At 41.8% G+C, this 25,581-nt stretch overlaps 1 protein-coding gene across 1 annotated transcript in view; it reads right to left on the bottom strand.

The window, feature by feature from the left end:
- Positions 1-25,581, bottom strand: part of TMCC3 (transmembrane and coiled-coil domain family 3) — a 154,397-nt gene that overhangs the window by 108,101 nt on the left and 20,715 nt on the right. The window lies entirely within an intron of this gene.

Below are 25,581 nucleotides of genomic sequence, written 5' to 3'. Positions count from 1 at the left end.
CCAGACTGTGTGGAACATTTTTATATGACATTTTTTCTAGAGGAGACCTTATTCCCTTGATTTCTGCAGGAAGGAGAGGAGCTGCTCAAAACTCTCAGACCTGTGGTTAGAGCACTGATGGGAGACAAAAGCTCTCCCTTTGAAGATGAAATGTCATTTTGGATGCTCATTTAAAATTAGGTTTAATTGATTCACTTGCATGACAGAGACAGTAGCTTCTGAGCAAAAGGCTCACCAGAAGGAAATGAAACCGCTGACACAACACGAAGAGCTGAAAACAAAGTGATGCAGCTAACACACTTATCTCATGGACATGGTGCGTCTTGATTTTCTTAGATGGCTTCTGCTTAATGATGTCAAGCAAAGGCTCTTCAGAAACCCAAGGATGATTCTCCAAACATCCAGCTCTGGCCAGCTCTGATTCCAAAAGACTCTGAGAGACTTCACCTGTCACAGAATCATCTAAAATATGTCCCTGTTCCAGCTTTTGCTATTGGAGTGAGATAACAAAAAGAATTATCTCTCCCATAGCATTTGATGGTATTGGTATGTGAAAAATTGATTGATATTGTTCTTTCCTCCCACCTACTGAGCAGAATATTTGGCTCTGTTAGAAAGTGAAAACAAACATTTTCTGAATTCCTAGCAAAACAAAAAATTCAAAGTATTTTCAACTTCCACAAAATCATTCATTATTGTTTAAAACTTTTAATTTTAATTAAAATAAAACAAAATAAGGTGAATAAAAAAGCAATTATACCTTGTCTTTTCAGACCAAAAAATTTGACTAATGTCTCATTCACATGGAATGCGGTAGTGCCACAAAATCTGCTTTTTGCTTTGGGAAAAAACCTATTCCACTTTATATCTTTAAATATTTGATTCACCTAATTTTATGGTTTATTCCATGAAGGAATTAAACTAAGGTACAATGGCAACAGATAACCACAGGCAGCACCAACCCTTGGCAATGCTACTTGAGCTGATGTGTGTTATGAAGAAGGATGCTAGTCTACCACAACATCCCCCTCCCCTCTCTCTCCCCCACCCTTATGTTTGTATTTGGCACCATAGTGTGCACTGATGTTGCATATTTTGTAAAACTAGTTCTTGCACTTGTAAATAGAAATAATATTTCATCTGGTGTAAAAAAACACGTTGAGGTACATACTACACCTTTATTTTCTTTCTGGTTTTTTGTGTTGAATACTGTGCTGTATCTTCAGGGGTTTGACCTCTTACTTCTAGATCATTTGATACAACAAACCTAATAAACAGACCCCAGATAAACACACAAATGGAAGCTAACACTTGCTATTAAAAAAGGGCTATTTAAGTCGTATTGTACAGAGGAATAAAATGCTTCAGATCCTCTCAGACAACATTTGGGAAAGAAACATTGTGTTAGAGACATACAAGTATGCCATAGTTGTGGCAAACCCTACATTTATTGGAGCACAAGATGGTAACAAAGAGTAGCATGGTTTATCTGTTTTTCAAAGTATTTTGTGCATTTGATGGCAACTTTCATACAGCCACTTTCACAGCTTCCTCTTTCTTGTTCACCAAATCACTCTTAGAAATATCGCAACAGGAACAAGAGAGTCCTTTTAAAACCATGCTAAGAAAATTATTATGAACCACATCTTTAAATAAACTGCTGTCCTCTTCAAAAGGAAGTTCTTGTGAGTTATTCAAATGTGTAAGACAACAAATGGTATTTTGACTTGCATTTCATAGGGCTTTCTCAACAGTAATGAGGGCAGCCTCCCAACTCTCCTGCAAGGACAGTGGTTGTTGTTCCTTCTCTTGCTGTGGAGAAGGAGGGACTATGAAACTCCATGAGTGCCTTGGGGTCACGGAGGAAGTTCGGGGTAAGGTTGAGCTCAGCTCGTGGCTCTCTCAACTACCGGATCCACCTCCTGAATCAAGGCCAGTAATCACTTCTTCCCAGACAGACTGGTCACTGCTGCTGCCTATATAAGATCCTTCAGTCAAATGACAAATGGAGGAGAAGGGAGGAATCTTCCACACCTTTTTGCCCTTTTCTAGCTCTTTACCCTCTGAAGATCTTAAATACTTGATTATCAATGGTAAGCAAGGAGATTGATCAAACCCTCCCCTTCAAGACAGCTGCTGGGTAACTAGCAGCACCCAAATGGGCATTGTACTGCCACACCAGAAAGCTCTACTTATGACTTGCCAATGCTAGCACACAAAAGCAACTCGATTCACCAGGATTCTCCTCTTTCCAGATCATGCAGAAACATTGCTCACTATAGAAAATGAAAATTGCTGCCCAACTGTAATTCAAACAATCAAAAGGTTTGGCTCCTGAGCTGGCCCTGCTGTCCTGTAGCACAGGAAAAAACATCTGGCAACGTGCATATTGCCAAGTTGTTTATTACTGAATTACATTGCATCCATATGTATCCTGAGCAATTTGTTGCTAGGTGCTGATTTATTTAATAACTTAGTGGACTTTGAACATTTTTCCAGAAAGGAATGCTGGACCTGAAGGTTTTATTGTTATTTTGTTCAAATGAAGCAACAATAGCTAAAAACACTGTCATAAAAAAACTCTCATGACTCCTTAGTAGAGGTAGGAAAAAAAGTAACTTTGTATTGTGGTAGACCCTGAAATCAGATCAAACAGCAACTGTGAAGCAGCCTCTTTTGAACTGCAAGAGCAGGTGGAAAGAATTATTTAACCTTATGCTCCTAAAGTGAGATTAGATCCACAACTTGGAAAGACTGGTTCAGAAATAACCCTAATCAACAAATCTTTTACAAGATGGATACTGTTCAACACAAGATAAATCTCTGAACTGGGTGATCTTATGAGATTTAATCTATCATATTTCCAGTCCTGTAATTTTGGATCATCAAAATGAAACTCAAATAACCAGTTTCAGTTTTAGCCTTAGTTCAGTGTAAACAGATCTTCTGCTTCTGTAGGTTTTCTTAAGTTAAAGAATGTCAAAATATCTTGCAGAGTCCATTAAATGGCATTCTTTTTTACAGGGGAGGAGGGTTCACAGAAACTATAATGCCCCCCCTGGAAGTAACAGAGCAGTAAGCACTGTAAGCTGCAGGCCCCGTGCCTTCCACACCAGGGTGCTCTGTGGATCGGGGGCTGTTGTGACTTCAGACCACCAACTCCTCTTAAGGGTATAAAGACAAGACCGGGGAGTGTGTTTCTTTTGATGAAGCAGGCTTGTGGCTGGTGAGACTGCATGCAAGCTAAGGTTTAACAAATACATCCCAAAGGTTGCTCCTACTGGCCTCCTCTCGCTGCCCCAGGCAGCTGGCATTCCCCCGAGCACCTCCCTCCCAGACACTGGGTGGTGGGGCATGACAATGGAGAAGCCCACTGGAAATCAATTTGGCACATGCACTTTGGCACAGGGATGCCCCACGATGAAGAACCAAGCTGAGCAGCAGGACAGGTCCTCGAAGCACGTAGCAGGCACCGTGAGTGCATGGCACTCCGTGCCCAGGGCTGGCAGCATCAGCACAACCACCCACATGTCTCAACTTTCTCCACAACTGGCTGAGCGATGCAGGCTCAGTGCGTGGCACAGCCTAGGTATGTCTTCGGGAACTGAGATCTGAGTATCTGACAAAACCAGGGCCCAAACTTCCGCTAAACACTGGAAGAAAAACAGAATTTGGCTCAAACCTCACCGCATCTTGCTGCTGGTAAGGAGATGAATCTGAATTTCTTAGTCACAAAGCCTTGGTATTGGAGGTCTCAACATGGACCTGAACAGATCATAGTTAAAATTGCCATAAATTTACATATATATATAAATTTCCATAAATATTCATATGCCATAAATATTATAAATAAACTCCCACTGCTAAATCCAGAGAACAGCACTACATTTCCCCATAAGAACCTCTGGTTTATTCTGTGCTGCTGGACAAGTCTTTGAGCAAGAATAAAACAAATATTTACTATCTCTCCAGTTTCAAGCCCAAAGCTATACAGTTACAGCTCACTCATGCTCTAGCTCTTCTAAAAAGGGTATGGTTACAGTGAATCAAGTTACTTTCTAGTCTTTTTTTATAAACACAACACATGGGTTTCTCAGTCTGTGCATCCTTATCATTGTGTCAAATAAATGTGATTTTGTTATTTTTACAAAATTTTAAAAAGTATGAATGTACAAGTTCATGGCATTTTTAAGTTTATATCCACATCTCTTTGAATATTGTCATCTGTCCTTGAAAACAGGTCCAGCAAGTGCCCAAAAGCAACATGGTGAGCGCGGGTGAGCTAGACACTTGTCAAGAGCCTGAGCAAGTGAATTTTTCTGGAAATCAAAATGCATCCCCTGCCTGAACTGACTATAGCTGATAGAGGCAGAAGTCTGTACTCTATGAGTTTCCCCAATATTCCAGCTTCATTTCAAAGCCCCCAAAGCCTTAGAAAACACTCCTGGCCAGCTGAAGGCAGTAATCTCTTCTGGCAGCCTACATGCAGATCCGCACTTTATTTCTCCCTTTGAGCACGTCAAACCTTACAGTCTGCCAGCTGCAGCATTCACGGAAAAGTAGATGCAGTGAGTCTGTATCCTGAAGGTCCACAAGGAACCTGCCTATAAGAACCCTGAGAACATTTGTCCCTCATAAGGGGTTAATCTGAAACCACATAAGAGATGGTAGAAAAAAATCTACTCTATTTGACTTCAGTGGGTCTTTGAGTAACCAAGTTCTTACTGCACTTGTATGTGTATGCATAAGGAGTACTCAATATATCTATACAATGTAGAACATTGTATTACAGTGTCACATCACAAACTAAGTTTGGTATAAAACCATATCCCTTAATCTGAAGGGAGGCAATAACTCTCAGAACAGGTAAAGTAGAAGGATCATATGTTGTACCTTGCATGGAGATATTGTTGATTTACCTGATTCCAGGTAAATTCATCTAATTATTTAGAGGCAGTGAAGTTAGGATTTAAGAGCAGCCCTAGAACCCACTGAAGTCATCAGGTACCTCATGGCTTTCTGGAAGCTTTGGATTCAGAGTGCATCAGCTGTACAAAACCTAATCCTCAGAAAACTGAGTGTACAAGAACAAATGGGACTGATCACATCAGCAGATACAGAGCTTGTGGCAGGTTAAAGTCATTTTGTATACAGAGAATTTAGGATACAGGACAATACAGGCTTGGTTTCTGCAAGGAGATGGGGTTAACCTGTCTCTTGCAGGGAGCCTAGCTCCTGGTAAGATCTCCCTCATAAACAATTATTTTTCTTTTTGCCTTGCAGCACTGTGTTGGAGGAATGCAACAGAGCAGGAGGCTGAAAGCTCAACTATCTAAAGCTCTCCGTCCTAACACACTCCTGCTGAGCACAGCAGGGCCTCAAAGAAAGAGGAAACCAGGTGGAGAGCATTCAAGAGGTAGCATTTACCACACAGATCTGAAAAACAAACTGGAAGACAAAGCTTTATATTGCATTTTAGACCCTAAGCCTGCCACTTCCACCTCACAGGCTGAGCATCCCACCCAGATTCACATTGACATTCCACATTGATCCTGCACCAGGATCCACACAACCATGAAGGCTGACATAACATTAATTGCCTTATGCCCATTATCGGCACTACTTTTCCCACACAGCTTGTAGCATCCATAATAATTTTCTAGGGGATGCATCAAGAGCTATAACTGAAACAAAATGCCCTCACATGAGAAGCGTGGATAGCACATTATTCTGTGTTGCATGCCTAAATGCTTTATTCTTGTTCCTTTGTGCATCTTTGAGGTAAAAAGTGTAAGAGAAGCATCACTTTTTTTTATGATACAGATAAGATTTTCCAAATCCCAATCCTCTGTTAAAAATGTGAAAATAAAAAAAAAGGCTGCAAATGCATTTAAAAGTAAACAGCATAAAAATAAGCTGATTATTTACTGGTGGTGCAATTAGAAACAGATCACGGTCTAGGTGTTACAAATTACAGCGCTTTGGCAGATGTAAAAAACACTAGCAAGACATGGCATGGTTTTTAGTCTCCTTGTCTTGCACAAAGCTGAGAGATTTTCTAATGTAGAGAAATAAAACAACACATACAGTAGTGAGATTTTGTATGCAAGTGTAAGCAAACCTTTAAGGCTGACAATCAGAGATGCTATGAACCTGCAGAAAATGTTGTAGGCAAGTAAAGGTCAGCCCATCTCTACATCTGGCCATGAATACCAATGAGAGGGCTGGAAACTACTGTGTCACTGCTTTGTACCTCAGACCAAACAACAGTGATAAAAGGTAACTTTTTCTGATGTAAGAAAAATTAGAGAGAGGGAGTAAAGATAGAAGAAAACCAACAGAAGACCCTGTGGAAGGTGATGCCTTACCAGCAATATGAGTCTTGCTACAACTATAAGTCCTCCTGAACTTAGGGGATTGTACAGCCTTGGAAAATGCCTCTTCAGTAGCAAATCAAAACCCACTTTCTCTACTTGTATAATTCTAAACCCTTTCTAAGTGTTTTGTTTTTTTTCATGTAGGAAAACCTGGCATTAAAGAATATGTCAGAATCTTTGAAAAGCTTCTTTGTCTCTCAAATTCAGCAACATAATGCTAAAGGTAAGAAATACTTTATAAAAATAACCTTCTGTCTCCATAATATGTGTTTATAAAAAACAAAAGCCAAACCAGTAACTGCTGTCTCAAAAATACATATAACAAAACAAATTTATGCACTAAAAAATGTAACAAGTCAAAACTTCAAAACAAAGCTATAATAATTACTCCATTAATATCACATTTCTAATAAGAATATACTCATTTTTGAAGTCAACATTTTTTCCTAAAACTTAAACCCCTTTCTTACAAAGAATGGGAGAAGTAAAACCATTCCATTTATCTTATAATGCAGCGTGAGAGTGCATAAATGCAAACACATACATGCCGCTGAACATCATCAGAACTATACACCTTAGAGTCACAGGGTCCTATTTGGTTGAGTAGGTTTCCCTGTTGAACAAGGAGCTCTGGCATCTAGCCCTTGCATTCAGTATACCAGGCTGTAACAGGAGGCCACACACAGTCACAGGCACATTTAGATATTTCAGAATTTTTGTATGACCTACTGTGTGTCTAAAGTCATCTGAATATGGACTGAAATTACTTGCCAGAAACTGCTCCAATGTTGCAGTTGCTTAATTCCTCAAATATATATCATTTTGATATCCAATAGTTTCTGTGACACCAATAAACCCATCATGTATTGGAATGAGAATACACTGTTGAAAGTGTTGATGCTGTTGAAAGATTCTATCAAGGGCACAGAGAAACATGATAAGTTCCATGCCAGTGAGTTCTCTCATTTAGGATAAATCTTTTGTATGACATACAGGCATTGTTTGATGAAAAAAATGCTTTATTACAATGAAAGGGAAATATCAGCTATATAGAAATAATGTCAAGCAAAAGAGTAAATCATAGGCAGGTCTGACAAACCAATACCATATACTAAAGTTGCTATGGATGCCCTGAGGCAGAGCAGCACAGTCTTTTGAAAGTGTTATGGAAATACAGAATTCAAGGTACACTGTCAATTTGTTCCAAAACGTGCTCACCCTCGGCTGGCATTCAGCGTGGTGCTGGCACTGAAACTGCTGCCAGCAAAGCTGTAACCATCTGTTCCCAAGAAGAATGTGACCCAACTCTGCAAGTTACAAGACATTCAGAAGTAAAGGTTACAGTATTCCTTGAATCAGGGAAGGTAATGATGTGAAGGGTTTCAGATGATCTTCCAAGGCAGCTAGTATAGCATCACCTTCATTTTTGGACTGTTTTCTTGTATCACCATACTCTCATAATTTTTGGGTTTTGTCATCTGAGATTGGTTGTAATTTCCATACTTTTGACTTGGTTTAGTTAGCTTAGTTTCCTATGGAAATCAGATTCCCAGGATAAGTCTGTGTATATGTCTGTAATAAACTTTTAATGTTGATTTCAGACCAATCAGATAGACACTAGAGATCTCAAATATGATGAGCTCTCTGTGTATTTTGTAAGACCAGAGTGAAGAAGACTAAGGTTTTGATTTTGTTGGCCAAGTAAGTTGAATGGGCCAGCCTACATCTAGCTGTCCAAATATTTGGTGGAACAAAGGCTGTATGAAAAGGTTGAATTGTATAGAATACAAGGTGAGAACAGAAAATAGTAGTTTAATTTCATTTTTAAAAGGCTATGATGACAAGGCTCAAGACTATAGGAAACTGAGTTTCCACAGTATTCTCTGTAGCCACAGGACCTGACAAACACACCTTCGTGAACAAGCTAACCTCATAGCAACAGCTATATTTAAGCTAATATTAATGATGGGATTTTCATTATTAAACTTTACTGTCTCCCATAATAAATGGGATTGCTGCTGGAATCTGAGGGAATTTAGCAGTCATGCTGGGCTGGCCATTTCTGCACAATGCTCAGTAAAGATGCTGTGTAATGTCCATGTGCCTAAAAGGAAAAAGAAAGGGCTGCATATGAATAAACTAGTCTAATAGAGAGAGTTGAAGCCTAGCTAAGGGCTCCCCGTTGATTTTAACCCCATTGCAACTGGTGGTAGCTCAACACTAAGGACAGCAGTTGTGACGGCTGCGTGAACTGCACTGAGCAGCAGAGGAGTAACAGCTGAACACCAGTCCCAGCTGTTTCCACCACATCCACCCCTGTGCCACTTCTCATTCCAGCTTAAACAGTAATTTCCCTGAGAAACGGATTTCCTCTGCATTCAGTGGGGTAGCAAAGAACCCCACCTTTCTTAATCTGCTTCTGAGACTTCTGCATTGGGATAAACTGCTACTTTTAAACCTAATATTTAATTAAAGTATCTCCAGGATTTTTTTTCTCCTGTAATTTAGTGACACTTCTCTCGCAGGCTAACAAGAATTATTTGCAAACTGTTACGGCTACTGCAGACAAAAGAGGTCTCCAAGCTGCACCAGCAGCTGTAATTAACACAGGAGCATACATCAATATGCAATTGACTTCTCAGGGAATTCAGTGCAGCCACACAACCAAGCAGCTCTGACAAGCTTTTGGCATCCAGACAGCAGCTGGTCCTGCCAGAAACTGGAACAGGAGCAGAAGGAGAACGAGAGGACCAGTTTTCTCTGCAAGGATTTTTCTAAGATCATCTTCCCTGGGTGCAGGGTCACATCCAAACCCATGAAATCGACCCTGCTTAGGGATCCTGGATTTAGGTGAGCAACAGCAATGCAGAATTTCAAAGCCACCTTCTTGCCAGGAAGGCCAGTCAGCAATTATTTACCATGGCATGAACAACAAGACTGCGGGGCTAGGTATGATGAATATGGGCTGCAGCTGCTGAGATGATAGACTGTGACATTGGATTGGAGTGTGACATCTCAGTACAAATGGGAGCCTTAGGCAGTAATACAAGGAGACTGGGAGGAATGGACTTGGAGCACAATTTTTTGCTCATGTGAGCAGTGTGATGGTTAATTGTACAGAGGGAACAGTTCTTTGAGAAGCAAGCTAAAAATTGCATTTTTTAATCTGCAGCTAGTCCTGATAGTGATAGGTATAGTTCATCACTGACCCCTGTGATCAGAAACAGAGAAGGTGACCATTTAAGAAAGTTAGAGAGCCCAGCCAGGTGCACATGGTGTTTTGCAAGGGTGGGAGGTCAAACGTCCCTATTCTGAAATGAACCATAAGGTGGCACTGCTTTAAAACATTACCTACAAAGATTTTCCCTAACATTTTCCATAATCTACAAGAACACAAGTTCCCGCCGAAATTAAGCGAATAATGTCATCCTACAGAAATCTCAGTGATACAGTGAGAGTGAATATCATTGGCACATGTAGTTTCACATACATTATTTTCTCTGAAATTGCTAAGTTTTGTTCTGAAAAACCAAATGTCTCAGACACTTTTGTTCAAGCACTGCAACTCCTATTTCAAAATGTATGTTCGTGTGTGTAACACTCACCCCCCTCCCCTCTTGGGACAACCTCTGGCATGTAATACCATAAAGATTCTGCTCTTTTTCTGTGCCACAGCAATAGCCAACAAAGACACTTCTAAAGAGTAATTTTCTGCTTCACATCTAATCTGTAGGAAAAGACCGGTAGAGAAAAGTAGTCTTTGCAAGTGGAGTCACAGGAAATTCATAGTTTTTATGGTAAAATGAACTACATAGATTCTCTGTGATTTGCTACTGTGGTAGACGTGGTCACCACTTTAAATGAATGGTGAAAGGGACCTAAAGCCATGTACAAAGAGACAGTCCAAGAGAGAACAGTGCAAGAGCGTGATTCTTAACATTAAGTTCCTGAATGCAAAGACAAGGACCCTACCGAATCTCCAAATATCTCATGTGTACACAGAAAATGAGCTGCTGGTCGTGTGTCGGTGTACAGTGCCAGTTTTTCATAGCACAAAAAAAGAAACGGGTCAGAAGATAAATGCTCACTGACTGAAGAACCTTCTGCTGGGTTGTCATACAGGAGCCTAACTGATCTGGAAATAGCAAGGCCATGAGTTCAGGACCCCCTTGATCTTCTGTATCCAGCTGGTCTCCTGCCCTGCAAAGAACTCTTCAGCTTTCAGGCAGCCCTTTACTATGAACATGCAACATCCTTAAACCACTGTTATTTTTGCAGTCTCTACCACAAAGTATGGCTCACCCACCTCCAGCTACCACATGCTATGCATAAGAACACATTATAGGGACAGATAGCACACCTACCTGAGCCTAGCCTTAGATATTTTCTTTCTTACAGGTACTTTTGATCTAGCTTTACATCTCAGTAGTGATTTTGCACTGACACCCTTTCAGCCAATGGAATAAAATGTTCAAAAAGCCAGTGACACGATGGATGGGCCACAGACCCCTTTCCAAGTGCACTGACAGTGGAATGATGAAGCACTGTCAGACTACAGACTGACTTCGGGACATGCAATTGCCAGTGAACTGACCCAGGCCGCATCTTGACAGACAAACACCATCTATTCATTCCTGAATCTATCTGTTTGGATCCATGTATTCGCTCTGCCCAATACACAGTCTGGCAGAATGCAAAGCAGTTGACTGAAACAGCTGGAAAGACACCAAAACAGTCCATCTATATCAACATGAGGATTTTCTCATTTACTATAACCTTACTGGTATTTCAAACGGGAGAATATGCTAATTCACACCAAGAATGTAAACATAGATGTCTTCAGAGTGTAGCAACTCAGATAATTTTGAGTTGATCCCTAACACTCTGCTAAGATAATGGGAAGCTTTTTCCTACTGGAGTTGTCTGAAAAACCCACCATGCATCTAAAAACCGAAAGATAGGGACAGCGGGAGACAGGAGGATTGATGAACTTGTAAATATCAGCATGCAAAGTTAAAAAGATTCTATCAGTAAGACTCATATGATGAGTTTTAGTCTTTTTTCTTTTTCCTCTTTTGAGCATCCAAGATAGTCTTTATTTCAAGTATCACCATAGGAGGAGTAATTCATTCAAATGAAATGTGATTTACTCTAAATGAGCAAGAAAAATATTCCAAAACATTCTGAGCTCCAAACCTTCACAAAAAAGAAAAGTATTTTTCTTTAAAATACAACTCTCAGAGAAAATAAGCCCCCTTTTTTTTTTTTGGTCAACAAATACACTGTGGAAAGATGGCACATTGGCTCTTTTTGAGAAGCAGGCTATCAAATTCTCCTTTTCTGTCTCCAGTCATAGCTAACTGAAGACTGCCAGTGGCAGTGAGATGCCATTAGACCTACTTGACTTTTACAGATCTTTTTGAGTTGGATACTAACAGCAGTTATGAACTGGAGCCCAAACATGAAACACTATTAAATTCTTTGAATCTAATACAGAAGCGCTTCAATTATCCAAGCCTTGTGTTATGCCAGATGAGGTCATGATTCTTAATGCTCATCATATTGAATATTCCTGCCACATTCTGAAAGCTTAATTATCAAAATTATCCTTTGTCCCTTGTGTCATATGGATAATTGAGGTTTATATATTTCATGCAAAACAGGTTTTGTACCTCATTAAACAGACCCATCTCTATTTCCACAATGTAATTCCTGAACATAATCTGTGCAGTTTACATCCTCATGCCTGGACAGCATGATAATGCTATCTATAAGGTAAACTGGGCTTTAAGTCAGAAACTGCTAGAAACCCACAAATCAAGTGGCGGGGCTCCAGCTTTGGAAGCAGATTGATTTTCTGCACTCTGAACAGGCATGCAAAATGGCACCGTTTGTTACGTTATTCAAGCTGTTTAGCTGAACAGTGTTTTACTCATGTCTAACTTACACTGGCACTGATCATCACTTGTTTTTAGCAGGAGTGAGAGTCCAGAAGGCAAATCATACACAACTCAATTAGTTTAAACTAATACTACAAAAATGCGACATGCAGATGCTAATTCTTAGTCTGTTGTAGCAATATAGGATCCTTAGAGTAAGTTCAGCATATAAGTTCACACACCCCCTTTTTTATATACCAATGTGGACTACACAAAAGTCCTCAAAACTAATTAATTCCCATGTGTTTACCCCAAACACAGAAGTACACAACAGTATGAAGGCAGCAGACTCACTATAAGACACACATAAAAAGTCTAGGGGAAAACCAAACACTTTACTTATTTATCAGCCCATCTTCCCATCTTCTTGGGAAGAGCCCACAGAGAGCACAGGAGTGTTCACAACTGCCACGGCATCACAGGAGTTTTGTCCCTGGGTAGCAGCATGTCTCACTGGCTAAGAGAAAATTCTCAAATATAGCATTCATGAAAACTGGGACATCAACTGCCACTCTGTTTCCAGGAAGACAGGTTTACAGGCAATACATAAATCTAATCCAGTACTCTGAGTAATTTTTGTCCCTCTTTCATACCTCATTATCTGAAAAGCATCCTAGTAGTATAAGATAGCTAAGAGAGACCTGTACCCAAAGTCCTATTCAAAGGGCAATGCCATGCAAAGGTGATGGCTCTGAGGGGCCTTTCAGGAAAGAAGTGGGAAAGTGGGGTGCAGTGAAAGGAGAGAGGGAAGAAGACATCTGACACCTGCCCCAGCCCACTGACTGCAGAGAACACGGAGCAGCAGTGAGAGCTAGAGAAGGGGAAAAGAGTAGCCAAGAGGTAATTGGGAAGAGCTACACAAAGGTCACACAGCAGGAGAAAGGGACGGGAGCTAAAGAAGCCAGAATCATAGAACCTGGCAGTAATCCTGAAAGGATGTGGCACTGGCGGATGGATCTGAAGAGGAGCAATATGATCGAAGGTAGGAGGCAGCGCTTGTGGGAGTGCCTCCTGTGGAAGGAGAGCAGAAAGGAAAGTGCCCAGAGAAATAAAGAGGTTATCATGGAGCTACCTAAGGTACAGAAAAAGTGGCCTTTACAGCTTCTGAAACAATGTTACTGTGAGCAAATTAACCCTGTCAGCCTTTCTTTGAACAAGTCACAGTGTCTGGCTGTAGAGCTCAGAGAATGGGGGCGCAATGTGCACCAGAATCAGGAGGGATACAGCTAGTGAGTTTATGCTATTTAAAATGCCTCAGAAGGGTTGTTTCATGGATATTTCAATATGCAGATACTTAATTTGATCAGAAACTTAATTATCTGTGTCCTAGTTCTTCACTATACCTAAGTATTTGTCTTACAAGATACTACTTCCAATGCATCTCTAGATTTATACTATATATTTATGTATAAAAATCTTGAATTATGCTCAGTGACAACTGATCAGAAAACATCAGTGTTGCCTGTAAAAGAAATACATTACAATGTTTGTATCAATAATCTTGAATAGGTTTTAATTTTTACCTCAGCTTTTTATTCATGAAAGAAGATCTTCCTCTCAAAAGAGAAAGTTATTTTATACAGCTAGAATTAGTTCACAGACTTCATTTGAAAAATTTAATTCATCATCCTGATTTCTACCCTGTAGCAGTCAATGTACTTCCACATGCACTGCTCCTAACCATAAATCCACAAGTGACAAGGCAGTTTCCACTACAAGTGCCTAGTTGAAGTTGAGTTCAGCTCTTTGCAGGATTAAGCCCTAAAAAGCAGTAGTACTGTGCAATACAGAGGAGGTCAGAGCACTGTAATTCTCTAAGTGAGGCTGCAGATGATATCTCATGCGGCAGGTTGCCAAGGAGCTGCTAGGAGCAAAGAACAAATACAGATGGGAGGAGGTGGATGCAGCAAGGATGGAATTACACTGAAATGGCTTTGGCTACATGTGTGACAATAACAGACAGTAGGAGCAGCAAAGCCCAAGACCTGCAGAGACTAGGCAAGGATGCTCCAGCAGAACTAGCAAAAGAGCCCCTGAAGGTCCCAGCAACGCTTCCTCCAATGGCTGAGGTTTCACGCTACAGCTCTGTCAGGCATCCTCAGCCACAAACCACTTCCTTCAGCTGATCTCTTCTCCCACCTACTGTCCAGGGACCCAAGGACCACTCCTCTCATGTTCTGAAGGTGCTGTCCCTTTCCCTCTCCTCCATCCTCCTTTTCAAACTGAGTTATGGAAAAGGAGAAATCACTTGAGAAAATCTGAAATTGCTAAACATGCTATAGAAAAAACCTTAGTAAGCTCAGTGACAGATATAAAAACTTCACAGGTTTTCCCTGCAGAATCATTCAGCTATTTCAAAGCAGAACTGGTTTCCCAAGCACTAGATAGGGAACATTTCTTTATTCAGGAGAGCACTGATGCATGTGCCTTCACAAGTGTATGCTTTTACAACACAGCAATTTAGAAAGGCAATTTCCAGTTGCCTTATATAAAACAGTAATTTAAAACTATTGGTTTTCCCCTTGGCTTCTTCGTCAAGCTTTACACAAGAAAATTTTATCTCTTGCCCTCCCATGTACTGTAGTGATAATACATATTTACATTACTTCATAGTAGCGTCATGAGGATTTGTTAATATAACAAAGATGAGAAGTCCTACAAGCAATATGGTAGATCAAGGCAAGGGGTTTCTAATGAACATTTAGCCCTGTGGTATCTCTCCTCTTCCACCCTCCTCATCAGCAGCTCTAAAGCTGTTTGCCAAAATCTGTCTCTGTGGACCAGCCAAAGTTGACCACCATATAGGCCCAGGGGACTGAACCACCCAGATAAGTAAAGTTAACAATACTGATCTCAGGCACAGCAAAAACATTGAGAACACACATATACTTTAAAAATCCCTACAGAGGCAGTGACAAGGAGGAAAATGTGCTTATAAAATCAAAATGGGCTCCAGAAGCAAGGAACAAATGAACTGATTGTTATTTAGCTTGGGAAAGTATTACTTTTTCCTCATTTGATTCAATGCCATGCTTCCCTCTGATTTAGTGATTTGTGTCTTCCATTTCTAAATTATATTCTGTCTAAATATAGTTATCATAGAGTACAGTAAACCCAGCCTGAACACCTGGGCACTTGTAAAAGGCAGGCTATTCTGGAAGTGGTAGATCAGCACACCAGAACCAGCATTCAAAAGCTACCTCCAGTGTGCTCGGCTTTGCCAAGGCTAGTGACATCAGCACTTGGTTCATCAGGCAGCTCCTCTTCCTCTCCCCATCCCATCTCACACATGGAGACCTGATCTACACACAGTGCCTGGCTCTGTAGCTGGAAACGGGAGCTCTCTAGTTGACTTCTCATGTACAGATGGTTATTGCTCCTCTGTCCCCACAGTGCCACAGTCTGACAGAGACCCATATTCTCATCCAAATTCATTGGGGAACCACAACTGGGAAACCAGAGCAGGCAGCACAGGTGCCAACAAACCTGAGCAACCAGATCTCTGGGACATATGAGGTGAGGCACATCTACCCCACCCGAATGGTCTAGATTCACACTTCATGTGTTTGTTCCCTGAGCCTCAGGATCTACCCTGGCTCCATCAGTTGTGTACAAAGGAGACATAAGCACTCTTTGTAAGTGCTAATAACCTGTGTTTTTCTTACAGCAGCATTCTTAGAGCAGTGTTTCCTATGCTCAGCTTGTCAAAGCACCAGCTTAGCTTCACTTGACAGTAGTTCTAAAACTGTGCCCTTACCTGAGAGGCTCTAGTGAAAGAATGTCACAGCTGATCCGTAATTCAACATCAAGCAGTGAAAAAGTAGGTCAGGAGGCATGCTGGCACTGCCCTGAGCCCACCCGGGGTCAGAGCAACCGCTGGGTCAGGGCTGTGCAGGGACAAGGCTCAACCTGAATGTGGCAACAAGGAGTTTCTAATCTTTAAAGAGCTGACAAAGAGAGTACAGCCACTTGTAAGTCTGAACACTAGTTTGCCACAGGAGACTTTATATGATTACTGTGATTCTAGGATGCTTTTCTTTAATGAAAACATTCCGTCACCACCTGTCAGGAATAAATTTAGGCAAAGAAAACAAGACAATATTGAACTAGAAGGCAGGATCTTGCAAAACATCAGCGCTGATTCATGCCTTCCCATTCCTTCCCCTCCATCCTACTCCAGGCACCACGCCGAGAATACATTAACTTAACTTGCATGGGGATTTAAATTAGATCACTATCCACTTGAGATTCCTTTATTCTTCACCACTGCTGTATTTCTGTAATACTGAATAAAAGTAACTTTGTCTTTTTCTTCAACAACTCAATCTCTGCAGAGTCAGGCAGCAGAGGTGCCAAGTACAAAAGTCTCGACTCCTCACTCCCACCCCTAGAACTGGTATTAGGATATAAATGTTATTTTTCCTCTCAACACGCACAGATTACCAAAATATTGTGTATGTATACATTCTTGCTGGTTAAAGCTGCACTCCTGGTTTTTAGGATCTGAAAACAGTAGTTAAAACAAGTCACTTGTTGTAGGACTAAGTTGAAAACTACTCTTGGATAAAAAAATATCCTCTTGCATCACACATTAAAAGAAGCAATGATAAATAACTGTTAGGAAACTGAGGCTTCTATTATCACCCAAGGCCAGGGACATTTTATTCTGCATACCCTCAACTCATTCTAGTTTCTGCAATGACAGCACTCAGAATTACAGTCTAGAAAGCTCTCTGGCTACACTTTTCCACAGTAATTTAAAAAAATCAAACTTTACTCATGTAATAGAACACTTATCACCCTGCAGAAGGAACTTTTTCCTGCTCCTTTCCCTCGTCCAGGTAGTCTCCGTGCTCAGCTGTCCTCCTGTGCAGGTGTTCTGCCAGCCACAAAAGCCCAATCTGCCCAGACCAGTAGCTGGCCTGGCAGCTGTGAGTGGTATTGAAAGCAGTCCTCTCTGAAAAGTTTTCTTTGTGTTGCAGAGCAGTTCAGAAAACCAACGAGGTCTATCTGAGCTTTCCCACGCTTTAAACAAGCATCCTCAGTGACTGGATGCTTGGGAAGGGAGCATCAGAGGATGGGAACACACTGGTCTGGCAGCAGCAGGAGACTGGACACGGCTTCCTGGTTCTTTCTTACTAAAGGTCAGATGGAAGCCATTTTCTGAGAAAGCATCCCCAGTATGTACCACCAGCATGATTTTGGAGGGGAGGGGAGGTGACATAATTGAGTCAAATCCTTGACTGAACACCACCATGCCAACTAAACTATATCTCTAAGTGCCATGTCCAGTCGCTTCTTGAACAGCTCCAAGGATGGTGACTCCACTACTTCCCTGGGCAGCCGACTCCAATGCTTGAGAAACCTTTTAGAGAATTCCTCATGGTGTCCAACCTGAACCTCCTCTGTTGCACCTTGAGGACACCTCCTCCTGTCCTGCTGCTGGTTGCCTGAGAGAAGAAACCAATCCTCACCTGGCTACAACCTCCTTTCAGGTGGTTGTAGAGAGTGATAAGGTTCCCCATGAGCCTACTTTTCTCCAAGCTAAACACCCCCAGCTCCCTCAGCTGCTCCTCATATGACTTACTCTCTAGACCCTTCACCAGCTTTGTTGCCCTTCTCCATACACGCTCCAGCCCTTCAATGTCTTGCTTGTAGTGAGGGGCACAGAACTGGACACAGCACTCGAGGTGTGGCCTCACCAGCGCTGAGTACAGGGGGACAATTACTTTCCTAGTCCTGCTGGCCATGCTGTTTCTGATACAGGCTCTATCTCTCAGGAAGACCCAAACAGACTGAATCAAAATGGTAAAAAGCAATGGAAAGTATATCTCCTCAGCCTTATACATGAAAAAAAAAAAAAAAAAGACAAAAATTCCCCTTTATTTCTGAGCAAGTCAACATTTATCATACATCCATTCACGCTCATTAGCTCAAGTGGCCCAGTACCAAAGGTTTGCCACTGGGGAATATGTCCTTTTTAAACAGTTAATGGAGTTATAATTAATTGTGCTACCTGAAAATACATCTTGACAAAAAGAGAATTGAAAAGCATTAAAAATTGTGTTTATTCATCTGCCCAGGGATAAGCCAGAAAAGAAAAGAGAATATAGAACAGTTTTTAGAGCATCTGAAAAGAATAGAGAACTACTAGGAGACTGGCAAATTCAATTTCTGGTATGAATAATTGCATGAGATGAAGATTAACAATAATACAAACAAAAAAACCCCAAACCCAAATGTAAATACTAACTACTTTGCAAAAATAAAGAGAATAAAGAGCTTTGAGCCTTTTTTTTTTCAACTAGAGGTTAGTTTTTCATGGGAAAATTAGTATTTTCATCAGAAATATATTTTCTTGGCTTTGTTTGTTGCTTTTGTTAATCAAAACCTAATTTTCTATTAAAAAAAAAAGCTTTGATAAAAACAATATGGGCCAGTGAAGCATTTTCTTTTATGATGGTTTCTGGCATCCAGGGTCAGGTTCCACTACATTAAATACAATGGCTTAAGATCAATTGCTCAGAAGCAGAAAAACAGTGACCAAAGAGCTAGTGTCCTGATTTTATAGGTCTCAAAGCCACATGAGATCTGTCAGGGTATGCACAGATGTTGTAGTAGGGCAGAAGAGGTGAGCCCTAGCCATTTTTTTACCTTACAACTGGAGACTATCAAAGATTTTTTGGCAGTTCTACTTACTTTTCAATCAGCTCATCTCTGCATTTTCTTCTCATGCCTATTTTTTTCATGTATGTTTTTTGAAGTTAAGATTTCGTTGTCTTCTTACTAGGACAAACATTCCAGCAGTGGGGAACATACAGAGAAAAAGCTGCTAACTGGCCCTTCTTTGCATCTTTTGTGCTAGAAAGTGCTTTGTCCCTGCCTCAGAACAAGAGGAGAGGGCAATGTTCATCCTGGCATGGGCACGCTTTTGAGAAATGTGCAACCAGCCGTTCTGACCTACCACTACCCTGAATGGGAATCATGAACACAACGAATTACTTTTAAAAAATCCTTCTGATTTTAGTTCAGTGAGACCAACATGTTTAAGAGATCTTAATCTTCCTCCATTTGTTTTCTCACTGTTTCAATCTGAAATTATGCACACATTCTCTGAGACAATATACTCATAAAACATTTCTCAGCTGACCTGCTTAATCAATGGTATGACTAACAGATTCAATATCTCACAAGCAACCTCAGCAGAAAACAAAGCTCAGTTTTGTGTTGCTGCACTGTAAGGAACACGTTGGCTCACATTAAATCCATGTCTGTATCTTGGCTGGAACAGTGGCCAACAGTGGATGCCTTGGGAAGGCTTCCATGATTAGAATAATCATGTAATGGTGCTCCACAGAATACTTTCCAGCTGCTGGAGATCTGCAGGTCAAGGGCTTTCTGAGCATGCAGTGTTAATTTTGTCCTCAGGGGCTTTTGAAGTATTCTCCCCGAATTTGAATCCATGGAAACTCATGCTCTCCCCAACACCCCCAGGAAGGCCAGGAATCTCACAGCTAAATGAGGAGTCCATCCTTCTGCTCTGAACCTGGGGGGCCTGATGGTTTCATTTGGGCACAGTTCTTTTGCTGACAGAGACAATGAATAATTACTCACTCTCTGATTCTTTCTCCCTGTGTCACTCATGCCTTGCTCTCCTCTCTGCTTACCAACAGAGGTGGCAGATAAAAATATGACCAGTAAGAAAGACAGTTAAAAGCACATCAGCCATTTAAATGCCATTTTGAAAAGTGAACACAGGGACTTTAGTACATAAACCTCGCAGACTTTCCATTACATTTTGATTCCTTATTGTCCAACCTCAAAGAATTTTATTCTAGAATCTTAAGAAAATAAATTTTAGGACAGAGATTTTAAGTAGATGGCAGATATATCTGAGAAATTCCATTGACATTTCTTTATACCACAATGACACTTCCAACTTAAGATCCCCAAAACTGCAAAAATTCCACCTTATCTTTTAAACATCCTAGTTTACATTGCTGACCAGAATCAATTAACCTTCCATCATCTATTGCCTGCCACAGCACACACCACCACTGAGCCTGAAGTCTCAGCTTCATTGCCTTGATCCCCTTTATACCTTTGCTACTTTCAAGCCTTTTCAAGCACTGGAAAATTTCTACTTCGTTTTGGTCCATATTTGCATCACAGACATTGTTGGCAGAGATGGATCCTACTGCTAATTGGTTGAATCGCAGGAAAAAAAACAGTAGAAGCAGCAAATGGAAAGGTGAACTCCTTAGCAAATAGGAACGCTTGAGGTAAAGGCAGGAAATCCTCTTTAGTCCTTCAAAACCAAAGCTCATGTCCCACTGAAATCCTCAGTTGCATATCATGTGATCTTTTAGACACTTAAACACCTGCAGGCACCTAAATTCACTACAAATTCAGTAAAATCCACTTAAACCCACCCCAGTCACAGCCTGTCTAAGTGTAGAAGAAATCTCCAGCTGTCTGTCTGTCTGTCCTGTTTCTCCCAAAGGCCAGAAACCCCTGTTTGAACCCCTACCCTGGTGTGTTTGGAGCAAGGATTTATTCAGTGTTTCCTCATGCCAGCATGGCCTGTGTCTTAGGCAGTTAAATTGACTGCCTGTTAACTCAGCTAAATCTAATGCTTAAGTAAGTTATCTGTTGTCATGGATTTAACTGCTAACACATTTTATATTCCCTGAGGGTAGTCAAAATAGTAGAGCCTCTAAAATAGCTGAAAAAGAAAATCTCATTATTATCTCAACCCTGAAATTTAGTCTTTGACTGACAGTGTTATATACTATTTGAAGACAATCTCTGAGCAACTAAAGATACCAAAAGGGCACATGTTTTCCCCAGAAGAGCTATGGTGACACCCACTCCCAATAGCCCAAACCGTCCCAGAATGTGCAGTTTTGCCCAACAAGACCAGACAATGACAACTTGCTTAAAAATAAGGCTTTCATTCTCTACAAACACCTGGCACCTGGTGAGTAAATTTCATAGCAAGATGCAGCACTGTCCTGTACCTGTCAGTGTGTATTTGTCCCTCCTCACCACCTTAGGAATTAAAGAGAACATTAACAAGCCAGGCTGTTTCCTTTCCCTAACCATTAGTACTTGTAAGAGTAGTTACTGACTACTGAGCATCAGAGCCAAAACCCACCTAAGAGCATTAAATGATATGTAATAAAAACAGAAGTAGCACACAATTTTATCTTCATTACACATTTTGTTTAACCCAGCCTGGATTTTCAGTATATTCTGCTCATACCAATTTTTTCTTTTTGTTGTCCCTAAATACTAATTTCTTGCTGATGTGTTTGATTTTCATTAATTTCCAAGTGTTCGTACATCTTGCCTGAAGAAATAACACAGCAGTATTTGACATGTGAATTTGTTTACCCTAGTGAAAATTAACACGGTACATAGAGCTGGTATTCAAAAAGATAATAAAAGCAGACACAAATGGGAATTTATATCTAATATGTACTTCAGTGATCTGATGAAAGACTGCTGAGACCAAATAAATTAGCTCCTAATACAGTCAATTAAAACAAGTAGGTCATCTGGCAAGAGAAGCTGAGAAAAACAAGTCCAAAGAGATGAGATTGTTGAGGTTAGGAGAACTGGCTTTCCATCTGTTACCTAGAAAGGTAGTCTACCCTCTCTGTTACTGCATTCCTGCAGTGTCTAATAGACAGCTTATCTCCATTAACTATAATGCCAATCTATTTTATTTGAATGATCAGGAAGGAGGAGGTATGAAAAAATAGGAAACAACTTCAGGGATTTTCTTCCTGCTTAAACATGCATTAGTATTTTTTTACTAATACAAAATTGGGTGAAAAGAGGGGGCATACGGAAGAAAAAGAATCAGATCTTTCCCGTGGAATGAAATCAAGTGAACCATCCTCATTTGGCATTAGCTACATATCCAGATACTACACAACAGTGTTCTTACAAGCAAGAAAATACCTGGAAATGTCTATGTTCTCTCAAACTATTTTGAACAGCTTGAAGAGCGAGGAAAAGCAGAGGGGCCAGGAAGCTCTGTACACACAGCCATCACGTTTCTGAAGTCTGAAAAAAGTGTGTAGAGACAAGAAAGGGGGGGACTTTGGAAGGATATGAAATGCCTACAAAGCATCTCAAATATGGTATTAGGATAATTAGTAATCACTGACCCCACTAGTACTCAGAGGACTTTAGAAAGCTCTCCCTTTGTGAAGAACAGGTTGGATATATGTAGCTGGAGCAGCCAGAAAGGGTGGTAGGCAGAGGCAGGCACTTGGTAAGAGCTGCTGAGCTAGGCTCCAGGCTCAGCAGAGAATCCCAAAAGCAGCAGGCTAGCAGAACATTGCTACTGCCCATCATTCCCTGTCAGTGGTGGTCTCTCTGCCATACTGCACAGCCCTGATGCATACAGCACCAGATCTCACTTACCCTGAACTGATCTGCTTTCCTCCATGGACTACAGCAGGGACCTGAGGAACACAGGGAGGATCGTCTGTCTAAGATGTGCTTCTGCACTGATGAGCAAAAGTGCAGAGGAGGTTGCACAGAGCATCACTGTGTCACTCTTGAAACTACAGGACTGCCAGCTTCTGCATAGGACTGCTGGCTTCAGGTCACCAGCGCCTGAAGGACTTCATCCCATTTCAGTGCCTGAAGCATGGGGCAGGTTCCTTGGAGAGATCAGCTCACCCGAGTAGCCAAGGGCTCAGCTTCAGGAAAGCCCACCTCATCCACACAACTCAACAGCAGCTCCCTCGGGGCTCTAACATTTCGCTAATTCCACTCATCCTCATAGGTCTAATTTCTCTACGTTAGAGTTGAAATTCAGTACACCTCCAACAGAAAGTACAGGGACATTATTTCACATCTCCAGCAATAAACCCCGGGTTTTTATTATGTTTATGAGACATCCAAAACAACTCTTTTACTTATTGCTTCTTTATGAGTGCAGATGGCACTGTAAAATTTGATCCAAATGGAAAGGGTAGATTTAACCATTTTGACCCATCCCAAGAGTTTGAGCTTTTTATCTCAGTGGCCCAGTCCTCTCCAGCTTTATTTATTTATTTATTATTTATTTATTAGTCACTGAAACATAAACTGCATTTACCGACAGGAAATCAGAGGGGTCTCAAATGTTAGGCTTCCTCTTGTTGGCCATAAAAATCACATGACAGGGAGAATAAAAGAAAACCAGGGGTTTCTCCCTGTTTTATCTTCCCTTTCTGACAAATAAAAAGCAAAAAATTAGATCCTAAGACAGAAATGCTAGAAAATCCTCTGTAACAGCAGAGAAAAAAGAGGAGATAAAGCAATCAATGCTGAGGTGTCATACTCCACCCTAGAGACCCATGACATGAAATTAATTTTAACTGTTGGTTGACCCCATGACTACTGTTTTTCCAAGACATGCTAAGGACCTGATCTTTGAACTCAGTGCAGAAGGCTGTCCAACAGGATGCCTAAAGTAGGATTGGAGCACTCCTGATGCAAAGTGAGGGCTGCAATTGTGGGTTTTTTTATTTCTTGCTCCATTTGCCTAAAAGATTTCCTTTCTCAGATGATTTGTCACAGAGCCTTCATTAGTGCTAAGATTTTTAGGTAACACCTTATTACTTTTAAGCTAAAGTTAGCTTAGTTTAACTTCTCTTGGCACTGCTCTAATTCTTGTGTACAGCAGAGGAATTTAGCACAGGTGGCCCATAATTCAGACAGAGGTCAGTCTGCAATGGATAGCTCATGAACGTGCAGCACAAAACAGGCTGCCAGCGTAAACCAGCCCTCAAGCCCCAATTCAGCCCCTAAGCAGCCCCAGAATTAGGTATGAAAAAGAAACAAGGCTCAAATACCTTGTATCCACAATCCCCAAGGTCATTTTGCCCTTCAATAAACTCTTAATTTCATATCTTGACTATCCCTGCACTCCCACTCCTTGTAAGCAGAGTATGATGAGCAATGAAAGAAGGTAAAATTCAAATAAAACATTTGTTCCACATTATTCACAATGAGAGGATAAAATTAATCAGTTTCTCTTAGCCAGCTTGTCCAAATTGTATAAGCACACAGTAATTAACACTAAGTGTAAAACACTGTTTTGGGATATTCGTAAAAGGCATTAGCAATATCAGGCTAAGTCCAGTTAGATGGAGGGTTCCTCCCCAGAACAAAGAAAAATCCTAAATCATCTTGTTTGTTCTGTGTTGCTCAGGCTCCGCCAAACCAAGCACAGCCTTAGAAGTCCAGATCAGTGGCTCAGAAGCTCTGAGGACTCCAGACTCAACGACCTCCTTCACCACGCAGCAAGGGTAGAGATTTCCCATGTCTTTTATCATGAATTTTGAGAGATGTCTTGCAACTCCAGTTGTCTGAGCTATCGCACACTTAGGCTAAGGGGCCTAAGGGCGTAACAACAAAATTCGGAAAGATCACACAAAACGGGAGCAAGGCAGGAACAAGACTGGGACAAGATGCCTGAGCAGCTCTTTTGATAACGTGCTTTCTACACTGGCACTTTGCTGTTACAGCCAGTTTCAGCACCCCAGGTGCACCTAGAGGGAAAGCTTGCCTTTTGAAAGGAGCAGTGAAAATTGTGATTGGAGCTGGACTGCCAGGGAAAGGATCCTTACTGACTATAACAGCCTTCGGCTGCAGCTCCAGAGTGGGGTCTAGGGCTATCGGTAGCCACGCTGCCCTCGGCTCAGACCTTCGGGTTATTCGTCTACACCTTTTAGCAGTGCCTTCACCAGTCATGAGAGACTTGCGTTCGCCTGCTCACGGCACCACTGGCGCCGCTGCCTCGTGTGGATGGAGAGCTCTTCCCTTGGCACGAGTGTCTCCGTGCCCGAGATCTCGCGGCCACGGGATCGTCTGCCGCCGCGCAGGGAACAATAGCGGCAGGGGGAGCCCCGGTCGCCCGCCCCGCCGCACGGCCGGTGCTCTCGCCCGCAGCCCCGGGCGGCTCCCGCTCCCGCCCCGCGCCGCCGCAGCCGCCTTCGCAGCCAGCGGCGGCGGCCTGCGGGGACACCCCGCGCCCCGGCTCTCCGCCGCCGCCGGCATCCATTGAAACTCCGGCCGGAACGCGGCCCACCCGGGGAGGAAAAGTTTGCCCGTCCCCGGCGCTCCCCTCGGGCCGCGCCCCTCGCACCGCGCCCGCCCCGCCCGCCCCGACCCGCGCAACTGCCCCGACCCGCGCAACTGCCCCGACCCGCGCAACTGCCCCGACCCGCGCAACTGCCCCGACCCGCGCAACTGCCCCG

Source organism: Corapipo altera, unplaced genomic scaffold (assembly GCF_003945725.1).
Source record: "Corapipo altera isolate COAL_440 unplaced genomic scaffold, ASM394572v1 1, whole genome shotgun sequence".
Classification (NCBI taxonomy): domain Eukaryota; kingdom Metazoa; phylum Chordata; class Aves; order Passeriformes; family Pipridae; genus Corapipo; species Corapipo altera.
This window is presented reverse-complemented; position numbering and strand designations above follow the sequence as displayed.